The sequence below is a fragment of the Ovis canadensis genome, chromosome 2 (assembly GCF_042477335.2).
Source record: "Ovis canadensis isolate MfBH-ARS-UI-01 breed Bighorn chromosome 2, ARS-UI_OviCan_v2, whole genome shotgun sequence".
Taxonomy (NCBI): Eukaryota; Metazoa; Chordata; class Mammalia; order Artiodactyla; family Bovidae; genus Ovis; species Ovis canadensis.
This window is the reverse complement of record NC_091246.1, coordinates 32,241,715-32,261,723: the sequence shown is the minus strand read 5'-3', so window position 1 is coordinate 32,261,723 and position 20,009 is coordinate 32,241,715. Positions and strand designations below refer to the sequence as shown.

General features: G+C 45.2%; 1 protein-coding gene across 8 annotated transcripts in view; it reads left to right on the top strand.

Annotated features, from left to right (window-relative positions):
- DAPK1 (death associated protein kinase 1) overlaps positions 1–20,009 on the top strand; it is a 206,902-nt gene that overhangs the window by 88,980 nt on the left and 97,913 nt on the right. The window lies entirely within an intron of this gene.

Below are 20,009 nucleotides of genomic sequence, written 5' to 3'. Positions count from 1 at the left end.
GTGTGTGTGTGTGTGTGTGTGTGTGTGTGTTTAATTTCCCAAATGACCATGCTAAGGCTCAGGAAAGGTACTAAAGGATCAGCATTCCCACTGTTGCTGGATGGGAGAGTGGGGTCAGCTGCCTCCTGGCTGAGCTCTCTTTCCTTCCCACAGTACATTTCCACTCAGATTATTAATACTCTGTCATTTTGGAGAATTAATCTTAAGGTATAGATGCATAAGTTTCCAGATAGAGTTGAGAGAAGTTGATGGCAATATGGAATTTATTTTGAGTTTCAGTCTGGGAAGATCATTAGTATAAGAGAGGTTCAGAAAATTCGTGAAGAAAAAATAGCATCATAGCATTTCAACTGTACTCAGTAATATGTTTTCTTTCAGTTAAGTGAGGAGTGCAGTGCCTTGATCTCTGGAACTCTAGAAACAGAGCATCTTAAGGTTGGAAAGAATTTAAGAGACCATGGTCAAGCCTCCCACTCATTCCTGGCTGATGGCCTGATTCCTCTTGACAAGCTTTCAAACAGTGACAGTTCTCATGCCCAGAAGCAAAACCTCCCTATTGTCATGGTCCTCCCCTGACTGCCACCTACTCTGCCAGCATCTTTCCTACCAAGGGCAAGTGCCCAGCATGGGGCACAGACTCATGCTGAGAGCAGGAGCGCTGCACCCCTTTGGCACACCGGGACCACGTGCATGGTGTGGGCAGCGCGGTTACCCTGTGCTTATGCAATGTGTGGTCAGATAGAACCATCATCTGTTTTCTATATGAACTGCTATTCTGTAAGGTTGATTTCCTTGAACCTAACTATGGGGATTTCTATTTATTTCTGTTAAGAATTTTATTATTAAGCCGGTTGGGATAATGTAGATTCTAGATTCTGTCAGTAAATACTGCCATTACTTTCCGTGTTATTTTAAAATGTGGTAAATATGCCTTCATCTGATACACTGAAAAATATCTTGTCTAGGGCAGTGCTAAACTCAAGAGTCTTAAGGCCTGCCAAAATCTACCGCATGGTGATTCACCATTTCATCTACAAAAATATCATGAAAAATTATGTCAGAGGCCCTGCTAAAATCAAAACATTTCTTTGTCTATATCACTTCCCATTTGTACTGATTTTATAATGCAGTTGGGACAGTGGGAAAGTTCTGGCTGATTATGCTGTTTATTATTTGCTATTTTTAATTCCTCAGATCAATAATTGATTCTCAATGTTCGCTCTGTACCAATAACAAGCTAATTGATCTTAGGGAGGGATCCAATTTGGTCTTCTTTTGAATATCAATCCAGTATCACTCCTTATAATTTGTCCAAGGTTACCAGCAGTGATTTGAGATTGCTTCTGCCACACTGAGGTTTAATTTTCCTGTAGATTTGAATTTTTCTTTCTTTTTTTTTAAAATTGTCTAGCCAGGCAGTCTTTTATCGGGTCTTTTCTAAACTCAAGCTTTGGTTACACTTTAGTAGCGTTTCCCCAGTCTTCCCTAAGGGAAGACAACTGGCCTCATATGAAAAAAATGAAAGCACAGGAGAATTAATTTTGCTTCCTACATGTTTGTTATACCATCAATTCTAATCAGCCATCTTTAGCCCCTTTCTATCCATCTTCTGTTAGGTTTTGAAGGATTTTTATCCAAATCTTAAGTTCTTTTAGGGTTCCTGTTGTATACAAATGAACTCATAAGCCTTGCCTTCTCATTTTCCCTTTTTTAGAAATCTCATTTCCAGGAGTTTGCAAATTGCATTGACCTTTCAAGGGCCAATTACAAGTTGATTAATGACTATGAACAATTCATATTTTAAAAATCTTCAGGTTGCGCTTTGAATAGGGAATTTTCCCAGTCACCTAAGGTTATAGCCTAAAAGCAACTGCTTGGGAAAAGCACTTGGCCTCAAGGAGATTGGGAGAATTCCAAGGAGTGTCAATAGCCCTATGAGAACTATAATATACCTCTGCTTTTCGAATGAATGTACATGATCAAATACACTGATTATCCTTTTGACAGTTTCTAAAGCAGGTGGGCCAGTTAGGACCTAGCACAAGGCTGAAGCCCAGTAAACACTGGAGGAAAGTAAATGCACAGGGACTGCCCAGGGCCATGAAATTCTTAAAGCAAACGATGAAACATATTGTGTGATATTTTTATATACTGCACCAACAGTTTTTCCATGTCCAGAAGGTCAGTGGAACAATCTAAACTGTTAAACGGTCAGCATATAAATTTAGGGTGACCCATAAGGTGATTGAATCAACATATTATTAATTCCAGAATTTTATTGAATGTACCATGTTGTGCTCTTAGCACTCAATAGTGTTAATCTTTAGGAAGAATCCTATATACATGTGTGATATAAACAACATTTTACAAGCTAATATATTGGCAGATCACTATGAAGAGGATTACAATTCAGACTCTATAAACTTTAATAAGTTTTAAGAGTCTATAAGACTCTTATAAGTTTTAATTCTTTGTGGTTCTAAACATAGCTAGTGGTGTATCTTTCATAGACACCTAACAGATCAGAGTAGCTGGAAAAACAGATTCTACTTCTCTGCCATTCACGTGCCTGTTAAATAGAAAGTCCATTCCAAACTGTGTACTGGGCTTCAGAGTACACAGCTACAACTTTTTAGAGTTCACTGTCACCACGAAGCCACCCAGCCACACCTGAATCCAGCTACCCTCTCTTCTTGAGTTGCTCTTGAACCCCCAGAAGTCAGTCCCTCAACTGGAAGTGGCCTAAGCAGGTGGCCTGGAGTGTTGCATGTAACCTCTGGTGCACCTGCCTAGGGGTCATGGGTGTGTTTACTCCTGGTTGGATTGTTCGCTGCTCCAGACCTGTAGTCGTGTTTCCTTTGTGCCTCATTATCTGCCTGCAAGTTGTGGATCTTTCAACCAAGTAGCCTGGCCCAGGTGTCTCCTTGTTATTGCAAATAAGTACTGGTTTTTGATCCAAGTGGCAAAACAGTGAAGACCCTCAGGGGAGGAGTTTTGACAGTCTCACTCAGCTCTGCAGTGTCCAGGGCCATCAATGGGGCAGGGTGGGGGTTACACAGACCCTCAGTGCCTTCCACTGCAGATGAGGAAGTGGGGGGCGGTTTTCTTACCCACTCCTCTTACAGGGGCTGTTCCAGAGGTCAGCCCACAATGCCCCCTCCCCACCCCCTTGCCTGCTAGAAAGTTAGGTTTCCAGCAGACAAAGCTTCTGAAGCCCCCTGCGCATGCTCACTCTGCTACTGCTGCTGCTGCTAAATCGCTTCAGTCGTGTCCGACTCTGTGTGACCCCACAGACGGCAGCCCACCAGGCTCCCCCATCCCTGAGATTCTCTAAGCAAGAACACTGGAGTGGGTTGCCATTTCCTTCTCCAGTGCACGAAAATGAAAAGTGAGAGTGAAGTCGCTCAGTCGTGTCCGACTCTTAGTGACCCCATGGACTGCAGCCCTCCAGGCTCCTCTGTCCGTGGGATTTTCCAGGCAAGATCCCTCTGAATGCAGGTTCCAAGTTTTCTTGGGAAGAGACGTCACAAAACGGCCATGGGGTTTGAAGCCCCTGCTTCAGGAAGCATTGTGTTCATGAATGTGAAGTGTGAGTTAGTTTTCATTTTCTTTAATGTTTGACCTAAGACCTGATAAGTGACACCTGCTCCTCAGAAGTCTCCCTTCCTGGGAGAGGTAACGTCATCCGTGTGTCCGGGCTCCCGGCTGGGTGTTTACAGCCCTCCAAGCCTCCGGCGATAAGCTTTGTGTTTGCTCTGGTTCAGGGCTCCAGGATGAGGTCAGCCCACATGGCAGGCTTCCAGAGAGTTCTGCTTCCACTGAGGGAATACTTAGCCTTCCCGGCAGCTCTGGTTTCTCTCTAACTTATCATCTTTCAGTTTTATCTGTGTGGCTCTCTTTCTGAGTAACTCCAGCAGTGAATTTCCCTGCCAGCCTCTCCTTGCCTGGCCTGAAGTGACCCCCTCGGTCCTCTACCTGTTTTCTCCTCTCCCCAGACTTCCTCTGGGAGGTGAGTCCCCTCCTGACTCAGAGCCAAGGGGACAGACCTTAGACCCCGTGGGAGAGGGCTTGCCCAAGAGCACTGAGAGAAGGACTCCTCCTCACTAGGCTGCCGGCCAGACAACCACTGGCTGCCCTGGAGAAGGCAAACCCTCAAGAAGCTGCTACCCCAGTTTGTATTCAGTCTCCAGAGCCAGACAGGCCCGTGAGCAGTGTCTCTACAGCACATCCATCTATGGCTGCTCTAAGAGCCACATCACGACGGTGTATTTGAATTTCTTGCAGGTCACTCAAGTCCAATGTCTTCACCAGTACAGACCTGATTTCCTGGGATAAGACAGAGCTGGTTCTCAAAGCAGGACAGAGGGTCCCAAACCTGCTCATGAGAACACATAGGCAAATAGTATTTCTAGCTAAACTGAGAGGGAAGACATGAGGCTAGTCAGACATATTTGTTCAGCACCTGGAATACTCCAGAACTGGGCAGACTGCGTGGTGGGGGGTGGTGGGGGTCATCCCACAGTTTCTATAAATTACATTTAATCTACGCAATTCAATGTAGTGTTTGCACAGTTACAATCTGTGCCCATCAGATGGCCAAACTGGTCCTTTCTCATTACCTTGAGCTCGTTCCCTCATCTAGAAGCTCAGCACTTGGAAGGAATCTGCCTTTCGCTTTGGCTGAGGCATGAGGAACTTCAGCTCAGCTCCTTGACTTCTGTCTCTCTGTGAAGATACATGAACCTTTTTCAGCCTTTTCCCCAAGAGCTGCTTGCTGAGTTGAGAACAGATTGTACCTTATGGCCCAGTTACCTTGAGCCCAGTAATAGCTGGAGGGTTTTGCATGACAAAGTCTGGAGGATCAAATAATAGGATTGGCCTAGGGAGTAGTTTGCTGAGTTTGGAGTGACCAAACAAGGGATAGACCCTTCTGAGCCTCAATGGGATATCCTGAGGGTCTCCTGCAACTCTGGCCATCTGGGGCAGGAGGCCCCAATCTCCAGTCCCCTGACGTGGTCACCATTCATTAAATGCAAGTTGCTCCTGAAATGACACTCTCTCTTTGTAAAGGCATTTGATTCTCCATAAAACTGGACCTACAGGGCAATCCTGGTTCCCGTGTGCGACTTACTATTTGGGAAAAACATTTGGAGTGTTGTTTGTTTTGTCTGGTCCATTGGAGAATCATTTCAGTTCAGTTCAGTTCAGTTGCTCAGTCATGTCCGACTCTTTGCGACCCCATGAATCACAGCACGCCAGGCCTCCCTGTCCATCACCAACACCCGGAGTTCACTCAGACTCACGTCCATTGAGTCAGTGATGCCATCCAGCCATCTCATCCTCTGTCGTCCCCTTCTCCTCCTGCCCCCAATCCCTCCCGCCCCCAATCCCTCCCAGCATCAAAGTCTTTTCCAATGAGTCAACTCTTCGCATGAGGTGGCCAAAGTACTGGAGTTTCAGCTTTAGCATCATTCCTTCCAAAGAACACCCAGGGCTGATCTCCCTTAGAATGGACTGGTTGGATCTCCTTGCAGTCCAAGGGACTCTCAACAGTCTTCTCCAACAGCACAGTTCAAAAGCATCAGTTCTTCGGCTCTCAGCTTTCTTCACAGTCCAACTATCACATCCATAGATTACTACTGGAAAAACCATAGCCTTGACTAGACGGACCTTTGTTGGCAAAGTAATATCTCTGCTTTTGAATATGCTGTCTAGGTTGGTCATAGCTTTCCTTCCAAGGAGTAAGTGTCTTTTAATTTCATGGCTGCAGTCACCATCTGCAGTGATTTTGGAGCCCCAAAAAACAAAGTCTGACACTGTTTCCACTGTTTCCCCATCTATTTCCCATGAAGTGATGGGACCAGATGCCATGATCTTCATTTGCTGAATGTTGAGCTTTAAGCCAACTTTTTCACTCTCCTCTTTCACTTTCATCAAGAGGCTCTTTGGTTCCTCTTCACTTTCTGCCTTAAGGGTGGTGTCATCTGCATATCTGAGGTTATTGCTATTTCTCCCGGCAGTCTCAATTCCAGTTTGTGCTTCCTCCAGCCCAGTGTTTCTTATGATGTACTCTGCATATAAGTTAAATAAGCAGGGTGACAATCTACAGCCTTGACATACTCCTTTTTCTATTTGGAACCAGTCTGTTGTTCCATGTCCAGTTCTAACTGGTACTTCCTGACCTGCATATAGGTTTCTCAAGAGGCAGGTCAGGTGCTCTGGTATTCGCATCTCTTTCAGAATTTTCCACAGTTTATTGTGATCCACACAGTCAAAGGCTTTGGCATAGTCAATAAAGCAGAAACAGATGTTTTTCTGGAACTCTCTTGCTTTTTCCATGATCCAGTGGATGTTGGCAATTTGATCTCTGGTTCCTCTGCCTTTTCTAAAACCAGCTTGAATATCTGGAAGTTCACGGTTCATGTATTGCTGAAGCCTGGCTTGGAGAATTTTGAGCATTACTTTACTAGCATGTGAGATGAGTGCAATTGTATGGTAGTTTGAGCATTCTTTGGCATTGCCTTTCTTTGGGATTGGAATGAAAACTGACCTTTTCCAGTCCCGTGGCCCCTGCTGAGTATGGCTACATGTATATGTATGACTGAGTCCCTTTGCTGCCCACCTGAGACTGTCATAACATTATTAATTGTCTGTGCCTGTGTGCGAGCATGCTCAGTCACTTCAGTCATGTCCAACTCTTTGTGATTCCATGGACTGTACTCCGCCAGGCTCCTCTGTCCATGGGATTATCCAGACAAGAAGACTGGAGTAGGTTGCCATTTCCTCCTCCAGGGGACCTTCCTGACCCAGGGATCAAACCCACATCTCTTACAGCTTCTGCACTGGGAGGCGGATTCTTTACCACTGAGCCACCTGGGAAACCCTGTTAATTGGAAGCCCTGCTATACTCCAATATAAAGTAAAAAGTTAAAAGAAACAAGCAAACAGTCATCAGGCACCAAGTTTGCTCTCTGCCCAGCCCTGAGTTTGGTACCAGGGGTGGTGCTGAAAAGAGTGGATGAAGTCTCCCCAGCCCTCAGCTCCAGCAGGATTTCACCTGCTTGGCATACTTCATCACGCAGTACTCACAGCTCTGTCGTATAGATATATTAACTTATAAAGTCTTGTAAATCCCCGTGGGTTGTAGGTTCCTTAAGTCACAGACTGGATCTGAATCAGGCCGAATGATTAGGTATGGCAATGAGTAATGCAAACCAAAGGACGGCTCCCAGAACAAGATGGTTTTCTCTAGGCTCCTGCAAATCAAGTGCTGGGGGAGGCCATTCAGGACTCACTTTGAGGCCTCCTTCCCACCACCACACTCTTCTCAGGGCGGGTGCTCATGGTCCAGGGTGGCAGCAAGGATCCCAGAGCTCACCTCAAGTCATCATAAAGCAGATATACCTGTGTTCTGCCTCGGCTCCCACTCTCCACACCTCCTCAGCCTGTTCTGAGTTGTCATGGAAAATATCCAACCCAACTGATCATCCGAAAGAAAAAGGAAACACCAGATTCCCTGCTAGTCTCTGGTGGTGCAGGGCGTCTGCCAGGATGAAGACCACTGTGCATCTGCCTGCCCGATGTGAGCAGCCCAGACCAGCAGCCAGGAGGAGGCGGGGAGCCCCAGGCCCAGGGTGGCGGGTGGCGTCCTCTTCCAGGCCTGACAAAGTGGATCCCCCACCCTTCTAGTGGGCCAGAGCCCCGAAAGGATCTGAATCTCTGTGAACACCTCCATCAAGCTCTACACTCAGCTCTCCCAGGCCTGTGAGCAGCATCGTGCCGTAGGAAGCACCTCTGAATGCAGCTCTAGGTTCAAAAGGAAAGGGAACTGCTGTCTGCAGACTCAGTCCCAGCTCTTAAGAATGTAACTATTAACTGGAAGAGAAGACCAAAGCAAACTCTTCCAATAAAACTGGATTTCACAACCAAGAAAAAAAAAAATTATGGTTAACAACACCATCCAACCTGCTAAAACGCTGAATTCCATGCCCCCTTGGAGACAGAGGGTGGGGTCTCGTGAGTTCTCCGTATAGAGGTCTGTTGTGTCTCTGTTTACCCGATTTTCCCTAAATGTGCTTTGCCATGAAACTTTCTCCATGAAAAAAATTTTTTAAAGAGTACCCTCTTTTTTAAAAAAATGTTTTAAATAATTGATTTACAATATTGTGTTAATTTCTGTTGTATAGCAGAGTGACTCAGTTATACATATATGTATACAATCTCTTTCATAATTCTTTTCCGTTATGGTTTATCACAGGATATTGAATATAGTTCCCCATGCTAGACATAGGACCTTGTTATTTATCCATCCTGTGTATCATGGTTTGTATCTGCTAATCCCAAACATGAGCTCCAGAGAACCCACTTTGGGAAATGATCTTCTAAGTGGAGGTCATACCTTCCCCCTCCAAAGAGGTATCCCGGGGACACATCAGGTGAACGGAGATACCCGCTGTTCTCTTTTTCATCTTCCTTATTTCTGGGTCCTCACCAGCTCTGGTTTGCTAGTTCCTTAATTATAAGGAGGCTGCTCCTGATACTCTGTGTATTTGGTTTCTTTGACCCACTGGCAGCCCCACACTTGTGTGGGAAGCCAGACCCTTGTCTGCCCTGCCTTAGGTCCTGGGTCTTGCCCCGTTCTTCTGGGTAACTTCCCGGCATCCTATCTTCTGGGAGGATGCTCCCCACAAGGGGTCCGTCTCTGGTCTGAGCTCCCCCACCCAGCGTGTAGCTCCCAGCGTACCCTTGGGCAGCAATTACGTTTTGCAGCTTACTCCTGACTCGTGTGTTGTCCTGGTTCCCGGGGTGACATGCTGCTGTTTATCCTCTTGGCAAACTCTGCTTCTCCCCCTTGGTGTCCTGGCAACCTGCTCTGTTTGCTTACTGGTGGGGGAACTCTTGTTCTCTAGATCATGTGACTTTTTAATTGACCCATGGCAGCAGTTCAAAGTAATTTTTGGAGGGTTGTTTGTTTTTAATAATAATAGTAATAGTAATAAATAGTAATAAATCACCAACTTTGTTTCTTTGTAAAAAAAAAAAAAGTGGTTTCTCTTCCTGTCACACATAGCTTCTCAAAAGGCAGAAAGAGAGCAGTTCCAAGTGTGGGCTGCAGCATGAAAGTGTTCCAGAAACTCAGACTTGGTGCTGAAGTACCAGGTGCCCATACTGGGTCATCATCTGCTGAAGGCTGCATAGCCGGTGGGTTGGGATGGAAGGGGAAGTTTCCACTGAATGAGGACCAAGTGCTTCCTCATCACCAGAGACCTCTACAGGTGATGTCCCTAGGGGTAGGCCCTGGGCATCTGCATCAGTCAGGATGGAGATTCATAGCCATATGTTTACTGGGTCTTGCTGGAGAGTGGCAATTCCCTGGTGGCTCAGCTGGTAAATAATCTGCCTGCAGTGTGGGAAACCCAGTTTCAATCCCTGAGTCAGGAAGGTCCCTTGGAGAAGGGAATGGCTACCCACTCTAATATTCTTGCCTGGAGAATCCCATGGACAGAGGAGCCTGGCCACAGAGTAGTCCATGGGATTGCAAATAGTTGGACACGACTGAGCGGCTGAAGACTTTGGGTCTTGTGCATTTCCCAGAGGGGAGGACCTGCTTCTCCAGAGAGACTGGGAAAGCTACGTTGGGGATAGTACAGCTCAGCCAGAAATCTGCAGAGGCATTTTAGTGTGATATTTGGGTTTTGTTGTCATCGGTTTTGGGTTTTGGCACAGAGGTCCCTCGTAAATGATGTAACACTTCCCTTGAAAGAGGGTGACTTGCTGCCGAGATGAGAAGCAGAGAACCTGAAAAGTGAGCCCATACCTGCTGATGTAACAAGGGGCCTGTTTGTGTGGGGCCCCACGCCCACCCCGGGGGGCCAACTGCATGCAAAATGGTCCGGGCACTCTTGCTCCTGTCCCTGGCTCTTCCTTTAGGCTTGTCAGAGACACCGGTCACCTTCTGTCCCCTCACCTTGTGTATTGAATCTTTTCTTCACATAGCTTCTGGGATCATCTGTTTTTTAAAAAAAATTTTTTTAGTAGCTGTTCCACCTATCCATTGTTGTGAAACAAACACCCCAAAACTTGGTAGCTTGAAACAACATCTTTTATGAACATATGCTTCTGTGACTGTTCTTGCTTGGGGGTCTCTCTCACGTGGTGGCATTGAGATTTGGCTGGGGCTGGAGCCACCTGAATGCTCACCTGGCTGACTTTTTAAAGCTGCTCTCCACTCAGCAGGAGCTATTAATGGGAACATGTCCACATGGCTTCTCCCAGCATGGTGGCTGGGTTCCCAGAGGGAGCTAGCTCTCAAGAGTGTACATGCTGACAACCCCGGCAGAAGCCCCAGAGTCACGCTACCATGTTCTAATGGTCAGACAAAGCTCAGATTCCAGGGACAGGGATGGTGGGAAAGGCAGGGCCACACCAAACAAGAGCGTGAATGATGGGAGATACAGCTGAGGTCATCTTTGCAAAATGCAGTCGCTTCCCATCACCTGCATGCATTGGTGCTCAGTTGCTTCAGTTGTGTTTGATTATCTGCGACCCTATGGACTGTAGCCTGCCAGGCTCTTCTGTCTATGGGATTCTCCAGGCAAGAATACTGGAGTGGATTGCCATGTGTTCTTTCAGGGGATTTTCCTGACCAGCAGTCAAACCCATTTCTCTTAACCTCTCCTGCATTAGCAGGCGGATTCTTTACCACTCATCTACCAGGGAAGCCCTCCCACAGCATACAAAGCCACATGGTCTTTTATGGACCAACTGTGGAAAATCACATAGGTCCCATCCAAAATGAAAATAGCTTTGTTGAGTCCTAATGTGGGGGGAAATGTAGAGATTTAACACTTAGATTTCAAAGATGTTGTAAAGAAAACTGCCAAGAAGAAATTAGGTGCTGCTGTTCAGCCTCTGAAATACCACCCACTTGGCTTCTTTGAGTGAGTGAGTGAGTGAAAGTCACCCAGTCGTGTCTGACCCTTTGCAACCCCAGGAACTGTAAAGTTCATGGAATTCTCCAGGCCAGAATACTGGAGTGGGTAGCCTATCCCTTCTCTAGGGGATCTTCCCAACCCAGGGATTGAACCCAGATCTCCTGTGTTGCAGGCAGATTCTTTTCCAGCTAAGCCACCGGGGAAGCCCAAGAATACTGGAGTGGGTAGCCTATCCCTTCTCCAGGGGGATCTTCTCAACCCAGGAATCAAACCAGGGTCTCCTGCATTGCAGGCAAATTCTTTATCAGGGAAGCCTCTTGGTTTCTTTAAGAAGTATGAAACTGAGCCAACGTGCTAACTTTCATACTTTTCATGTGCTTGAATGCTGTACTCACATGCATGACCTCATTTCATGTTGCCATTGCTCTTATACAGAGGAGGAAACCAAGGCTCAGCCAGCTCTCTGCTTTCCCACGTTGTTAGCAGGTTTGGGGCTGGCATTGCTCCATTCTGGGCAGGACCTTGGCTGTGAGGATCCCTCATTTCCCCACCACCACTTCCTCTTCTCTCAAGAATGCCAGGCAGGCTCTTTCATGCCTCCCTGCCCTGGGTCATGCTCTTCTTCCTCTTGGAAGCCATCCCCCCAACACCCAGTTTCTTCCTCTTTTGGCTGGAGCCCAGACTTCAGGACACTGCCTGGGTCTCCCAACCCCATCCTCTCCCCTGAAGTGGTCCCAGGTGGCTGTGTCCTTTCTGTGGCCCTTTCCACCTTACAGTGTTAACAAGCTTCTCTCTCCCTTACTCTATAAGCTCTTTGGGGTTTTTATCGCCTGCCATAAATGTGAATTATTATCAAGTGTGAACTCATCCTTGAACAATCTTTTCTGTCACCTCACCTCTTATTTAAGACCTGTAATTCCTGTATTCTAGCAGGATCTGTGTCTATGTCACTCTCAGAATGCAACTCTTCAAGAAAAATGTGCTTAGTCGCTCAGTCATGTCTGACTCTTTGTGACCCCATGGACTGTAGCCTGCCAGGCTCTTCACCAGCACTAAAATTTTGCCAGAAGCTTGATATATGAATTCAAAAGTAAAAATTATTTTGTGTTAGTTAAAAACCTCAAATCTTGGAAGGACAGGAGAGGTAGAACTAATTATGGACACAAATGTTTCATCAGTTGCATGTAATCCTTGTATGCTGATCTTGGGAATGAACCTTCTGTGGTTCTTTCTCAGTGTTAGCATCTTGCTTCCTAAGCTGACACACAAACAGGGTTTTCCTTTGGTCACAGAGCCCCCTGAGAGTGTAAAAGCCATGGTTTTAGCTAATTAAACACTGTTTGAATTTTCAGTGGAGAAGAGGAAGCTCCATTGCCCCGATTTACTAACCACAAGGCCCCTCTCTTTGCCTTCCCCTTACAAAACTCTTTCCTGAATGATGTTCCAGTCCTGTCTGTGACTTCACAGGAGGTGGCTTGTATCTCAGTCAGATGGACACAAGCCCAGTATAACAACTGTGCTCATTGAATAGAGCTCTGGAGGCAAATGCACTTGGATTTGGCTCCAGTTCTCAATTATGCAACTTACTTGCTGAGTGATTTGGTGTGATTTTTAAAAATCTCTCTGAGGCTTGGTTTTCTCATTAATTGATAGAAGAGATGGTGATAATGTGAATTTTATGTAAAATGCCTTGCATAGATAGCATCCTGGATAAAACTCACTGAATGACTGCCAGGGTACTGTTTAAATTAGATATATTAATACATAAGACAAGGAAATCAGATTGGAAATTAGATTGTTGTTGTTTAGTCACTCAGTCATGTCCAAGTCTTTTGAGACCCCATGGACTGTAGCCACCAGGCTCCTCTGTCCATGGGATTTCCCAGGCAAAAATACTGGAGTGGGTTGCCATTCCCTTCTCCAGAGGATCTTCCTGACCCAGGGATTGAACCCACATCTCCTACATTGGCAGGTGAATTCCTTACCACTGAGCCACCAGGAAAGCCTCCAAAATTAGATTAGGTTATTTTATTGAAGGTCCTTTTAGCCAAAGTTTTTTCTTTTTAATGAAATTAGTGATTATGTTTGAAACACTTTTTTAAATTTTTTTTAAGTAGATAACTCTTATAAAGCTGGGATGGCTCTTGTCTTTATATGCATCTGACCACTGGTGGTTAATAAACATTACCTTAAATGGAAACGTTTCATTTTAAAATGAGTGTGGCTGGCTGTACCTAATGTAATAAACTGCCAGTTATTAGATGACAGAGAATGTTATGAAAAAAAAACAAACAAAAAAAATGACACACGGTCAGTGCTCATCATAGTAGTTAATGTTCTATAAATTCATCACGAACACTGACTTAGCAGATACTGAACCAGTGGTCCTGGAGGAAATACAGAGTTAGGGTCTGTCAGGGTCCAGCCCCGGTGGATCCAGGGAATTCGAAGCAGGGATGGAGTTGGCAAGGAAAAACTTATTTATTTAGAAATATAAAGAGAGATTAGGAAAGAATAGTGTAGTAGGAAAATTAGTGGAGAAAAGATGCTGAATAACTTGGTTTATGTGGAAAACCAATAAAACTCCAAGACAAGGAGTTTGCACCACCTTCGCAGGCCATTGGCACCCGCTTGAATAGCAGAGGGTGCCCCGCCTTGGGCTCCCTCTCACGTGGGTCTTAGAAGCCAGGGCAAGTAAGTAGACATGGCGAGCCTCCATGCTCCAGATGGGAATTCAGCCAGAAAAGGGAGAAAAGAACGACATGAGGGAGCCAAGCATTGGTGCCAGACCCACAACTTTATTTTCAAAAGCACCATATAAATCCCAAGTTGCACATAAAGAAATAATGGAATATGCAGAGTTATGCAGGTGCAGCAGTCCTGACCCTTATTGAGACCAGGCTTACCTTTTGCATACCTTCCCCTATACAAAAGGTCTTAGGTGGTTTTACATCATCTTCTGGCCAGGGGGCTTGTTAACATTTTTATAGCTCTTTTCCTAGATAAATGTCTATCAACCAGAAAGCTCTTTTTCCCCTGAAGTGTTTTTTCTTTAATCTGCATCACCCTCAAAGTACTAAATAAAGTTACATTCCTGTAGAACAAAGGTGCAGTGGGTTATAACAAAGAAAGTACTTAACTCAAAGATCTAATGTTGCTAATACCAGGGCTACTACCTATTTTTTCTATATACCAACTATATCTGCAAATAAAAGATATGAAAATTTGGCTGCAAGTATTGGCTCAACAAATGAAACCCTTAATCGGTCCTATTCTAATGATTTTGACTCCTCGGAAGCCCCTACATTCCTAGGATGTTTTAAGCTTCCTGTGCCTCTCGTGGTTGGGAGGCCACAAACAATGACATGCGCAGCTGTAAGAGTCCGGCAGGCAGGCTAGAAAGCCATCAGAGGGGTTTTTGGATTGGAACACTCTTATTATGCCCAGGAGCTTTTATTATCTAAAAGCTCTAAATTAACTTTTTCCAGAAAAAGGTGGTGGGGGGACAGCCCCTTGTTAATGTCGGAAGAGTAGGTGGAAAGCATAACACAGTAAAGCAGGCAGACTCTGGTTTTGGGGCAGATGCACGAGCAGATCCAGCGAGGCTCCCTTAAGGCCCGACTCACCTTTGCCTGTCGGGCCCCTTAACCTCATGACCTTTGCCACGGGTGGGACTCCTCGTGCTGGCTCCTGGCAAGGGTCCTGTGAGCAGGTCACATTTTACCAATAGATCAACACATAACATTGTTTGTTGTGTTTCTGTTTCAGTTCAGTTCAGTTCAGTCGCTCAGTCGTGTCCGACTCTTTGCAACCCCATGAATCACAGCACGCCAGGCCTCCTTGACCATCACCAACTCTCGGAGTTCACTTAGATTCACCTTCATCGAGTCAGTGATACCATCCAGCCGCATCATCCTCTGTCGTCCCCTTCTCCTCCTGCCCCCAATCCCTCCCAGCATCAAAGTCTTTTCCAATGAGTCAACACTTCACATGAGGTGTCCAAAGTACTGGAGCTTCAGCTTTAGCATCATTCCTTCCAGAGAAATCCCAGGTCAGTCTCCTTCAGAATGGACTGGTTGGATCTCCTTGCAGTCCAAGGGACTCTCAAGAGTCTTCTCCAGCACCACAGTTCAAAAGCATCAGTTCTTCAGCACTCAGCCTTCTTCACAGTCCAACTCTCACATCCATACATAGCCTTGACTAGATGGACCTTAGTCAGCAAAGTAATGTCTCTGCTTTTGAATATGCTATCTAGGTTGGTCATAACTTTCCTTCCAAGGAGTAAGCGTCTTTTAATTTCATGGCTGCAGTCACCATCTGCAGTGATTTTGGAGCCCCCAAAAATAAAGTCAGTGTTTCCACTGTTTCCCCATCTATTTCCCATGAAGTGATGGGACCGGATGCCGTGATCATTGTTTTCTGAACGTTGAGCTTTAAGCCAACTTAAAGGCACCTAATTGTATGTATATAGTTGATGCAGTAATGTTGATCCATGGCCAGCAGCACTATATCTCATGCCAAACGTGCCTTGTCTAACACGTGTTATCTCTGTAAGGCACACCATAGCCTCCATGCTCAATGAACACTGGACAGCTCTTCAATACCATGCTTGGGGGCCATTTTAAATAGTGAAATCATGAACAAAAAGCACAAAATGCAAAATGAAACTGAAAACACGGCACTGAACAGACTATGAAAAGGACACTGATTACATTGTGAGCGCTGAAACAGGAGGCAGAGTGTGCCCTTAACCGAGCTCAGCTGGGAACATGCATGTCTGACCATGTCTGGTCATTTGTGGTCAGATCCACAAATGACCACGATAGTACTATGAGTATTGAGTTTTTTAGATTACAAATAAAATTATAAGGGCAGAGTACATCATGAGAAACGCTGGGCTGAAGAAGCACAAGCTGGAATCAAGATTGCTGGGAGAAATATCAATAACCTCAGATATGCAGATGACATGACCCTTATGGCAGAAAGTGAAGAGGAACTAAAAAGCCTCTTGATGAAAGTGAAAGAGGAGAGTGAAAAGTTGACTTAAAGCTCAACATTCGGAAAACGAAGATCATGGCATCTGGTCCCACCACTTCATGGGAAATAGATGGGGAAACAATGTCAGACTTTATTTTTTTGGGCTCCAAAATCATTGCAGATGGTGATTGCAGCCATGAAATTAAAAGACGCTTACTCCTTGGAAGGAAAGTTATGACCAACCTAGATAGCATATTCAAAAGCAGAGACATTACTTTGCCAGCAAAAGTCCATCTAGTCAAGGCTATGGTTTTTCCAGTGGTGATATATGGATATGAAAGTTGGACCGTGAAGAAAGCTGAGTGCCGAAGAATTGATGCTTTTGAACTGTGGCTTTGGAGAAGACTCTTGAGAGTCCTTTGGACTGCAAGGAGATTCAACCAGTCCATTCTAAAGGAGATCAGTCCTGGGTGTTCTTTGGAAGGAATGATGCTAAAGCTGAAACTCCAGTACTTTGGCCACCTCATGCGAAGAGTTGACTCATTGGAAAAGACGCTGATGCTGGGAGGGATTTGGGGCAGGAGGAGAAGGGGACGACAAAGGAAGAGATGGCTGGATGGCATCACCTACTCGATGGACATGAGTTTGGGTGAACTCCGGAAGAGGTGATGGACAGGGAGGCCTGGCGTGCTGCGATTCATGGGGTCGTAAAGAGTCGGACACGACTGAGCGACTGAACTGAACTGAAGTGAATTTGCAAATAAAGATCCTGGAGGAAATAAGGATTGCCTGTACTCTGTCTTGTCAAGTTTAAATGCTTCTGTTTTCTAGTAAGGAAGCTACCTTCCCCATCCACCGCCTGTGTGGGTATCAGTCACTGAGGGGCCTCGTGTGTTTGTCACAGGACGGGGGTTGGCAGGAGCTGCAGCCAGTCTTCTAGGTGGCAGCAGTGGTGGCCTGGCTTCTCTGGGTGCGTTTTCTCTCCTCCTGCCCCAGAAGCTGGATCACAAGGGAAGGTTGGGAGCAGCATTTAACCAATAGTCCAACGGGAATGAGGTCTCGCAAAGGAAATCTCTGTGTCTGAGACAAGTTTCTTCTCCAAGGAGTCTGTCCTCAGCCTGCTAAGGGGCCACAGAGGGGTATGAGGTGCCCTGTGGACTCGGGGATGTAGCATTCATTGGAGCAAAGGGATGGGGAGGCAGATTGTTGAAAAATGGGTGATAAATAAGGAAAAGTGTCTTTAAAGAGGCGGTGTTGAGATAGATCTAGAAAGTGTTTCCCCAAATTGTTCTACACTCTCCTCTGACATCCTGCAGCCAAAGTTAACTCAGATGCTAGCATGCTGCCATGGGGGGCACTAGAATCACAACTTCTCCTGTGCAGGGGCCTCTCCCACCTTCAGACTGCTCATGAGGGGACCCTGAAGTGTGAGTGAGGGGTCAATGGTTTGGTGAGGGAATGGGTTCTAGATATTAGGCTGCAAACCTGGGTGACACGGTTGTCTTAGATGTGTGCACATACTCTTCGCCTTGAAACACAGGATGTTCAGAACCACACTTGAACTCGGCCTTAGGGTTGGGAACCTGATTCTCTCACTTCCCATAATTGAAAGCATCGAATGCCAACATAGAACATTTGGCTGTGAAAATCTTTGATTTCAGGCTTGCGTTTAAAATACTTTGTGGCTCTCCTGATGATATTTTTTTTTCCCCCTTTGGCTCTTTGCTTTTGTTTTTTTTTAAGCAATGTGATTCAAGTCACCGAGTTTGCCTTAAGTCTGCCTGACGAGTGGCTGTAACTGCCAGATGCATTCATGGGCCCAGCTCCTAGAAGCATGTGTTACTGTGGATTGGAAGTCCTTGGCTGGGCTGAGTCCTGGGGCCCCTTGAGAATGCTTAGTGGGGAAGTGGTACTGTATTTTTGAGGAGAGGGGTTACAAACACCACTTCACTGGCTTCTGGAAAGCTAACGTTGTTTTGTATTTGAGCTGTTTTTCCTCTTTTCTCCATAAGCCCCATCTCTGCAGCCCACCCTCTACCCCCTACCAGAGGGAAAGCCCAGTGTTCCACTCCCCAGGGAAATCAGAAAATGATTGTAATAAAGTCATAACATTTCCCATGACTCTTTAAGGTTGTAAGCTTACAGGCAGTAGGTGCTAGTGTTCTGATGTGATTTATTCTTCAGCATCTATGCTATCCTGCTGACCGGGGAAAGAAAGTATTAATAACCTGTCATGCAAAAAAATTGGTACTGCTGTAAAAATAATTCTTCACTATGTGTTTTTATCTTCATGGCCTCCCACTGCCAAAGTAAATGAGTAACGTTTTAATGTATCCATTCTTTAACATCAAAAGATTAGCCTTAATTTTATTTTTCTGTCTCCCTTTTGTCTTCATGTGAGGAGAATAAATCTAGCAAAAAATAACAGTGATAATTCTCCACATAGCAGTTCCCCAGCAGGTGCCCAGAAATGTGCCCATCCTGTGATGGCTGGATTGGCCCTTGGCACTCGGGTACTAGGGAGGCAGTGATGATGCCAGCAGTGATGTAGGAAGCCCCTTTCCATTGTGTTTCACTTACCTTAAGGGTATACTGCTTGCTTCTCCCCTGCTTACACGGTCACTTTACTATTTTGTGTCAAGCTCTGTTATTGTATCCTTTTATTGCAAAGCATAGGACAGGACTTAGCAACAGCATTTGGATAGGCGGCTCTGCTGTCAAATTTAGGATGCTTCCCTCTGCAAGAAATAAAAAAAACCCAAACCAAACTGGCTTTAGCAGTAAAGGGAATTTTATTGGCTTGTGTTGCTGGAAAGTCTAAAGGCAGATGACTTCAGGCTAGGGTTGATCCAGCCACTCCACAGGGTTACCGCAGACCTGTTTTCTTTCCTTTGACCGGTTGTGCCTCTGCTTTAGATCAGGAGTGGTCCCAAGATGACTGGCAGCAGCTTTGGAGGGGAGGAGGGTCAAAGTGTCTTAACAAAAATCTTTGTCTTCACATTCTCCAAAAAAAGAATATAGTGCACAAATTGGATTAGTTTAGGTCACATGAACCATATCTATGGTTGGGGGTGGACCTCGGCTTCCCAGAACCAAAAACCCTTCCTGTGGACCCTGAATCTGAAATGGGGGAGAAGGAGGAGAACAGAGAAATGGAGGTGTTATTACCCATTTAATAAAATGTGATTCAAGAAAGGAAATTATATTCTTTGCAGCATTGTTCATAAAGAAAGAGGCTTAAATTAATGGAGCCAAATTATAATAGATATTGTGGGAAAAGAAGAGGAGCGAGGTGATACTGAAGAAGCAGCCAACAAATGTCTAGTGCATATCACTTATCAGTCCCTGAAATATGAACAAAATATATAGAGGCAGACTCGGACATTGCAGGTTCCGTTCCAGACCACATCAATGAAGCAAAGATTGCAATAAAGTGAGTCAAAAATAATTACATAAAAAAGTTGCACACTGTACTGTAGTCTCTTAGGTGGGCAATAGTGTTAAACCTTAAAGAAAAAGAAAACAATATAGATACCTTAATTAGAAAATATTTTATTGCAAAAAATTGCTCACCATCATCTGAGCCTTCAGCAAGTTGTAATCTTTTCTCAGGGGTAACATCAAAGATCACTGATCTCAAACTACTATAACAAATATAATAATCTTGAAAAAGTTTGAAATACTGCAAACAGAGACATGTGAGCAAATGCTGTTGGAAAAATGGAGCAAATAGGTTTGCTCAATACTAGATTGCTACAGACCTTCAAATTGTAAAAACTGTCTGTGAAGCACATAAAGTGAAGCCCAATAAAATGAGGTATTGCTTGTGTTTTTGTTGTTGTTGATGTGTTTCAATTAACAAGTATTTGTGTTTCCCTAGCACCTCAGACAGTAAAGAATCAGCCTGCAATGCAGGCTGGGTCAATCCCTGGGTCGGGAAGATCCCCTAGAGAAGAAAATGGCAACCCACTCCAGTATTCTTGCCTGGAGGATCCCACTGACAGAAGAGCCTGGCGGGTTATAGTCCATAGGGTCGCACAGAGTCGGATGTGACTGAAGTGACTTAGTATGTGCTAGAAATACATCACTGAAGGCAGG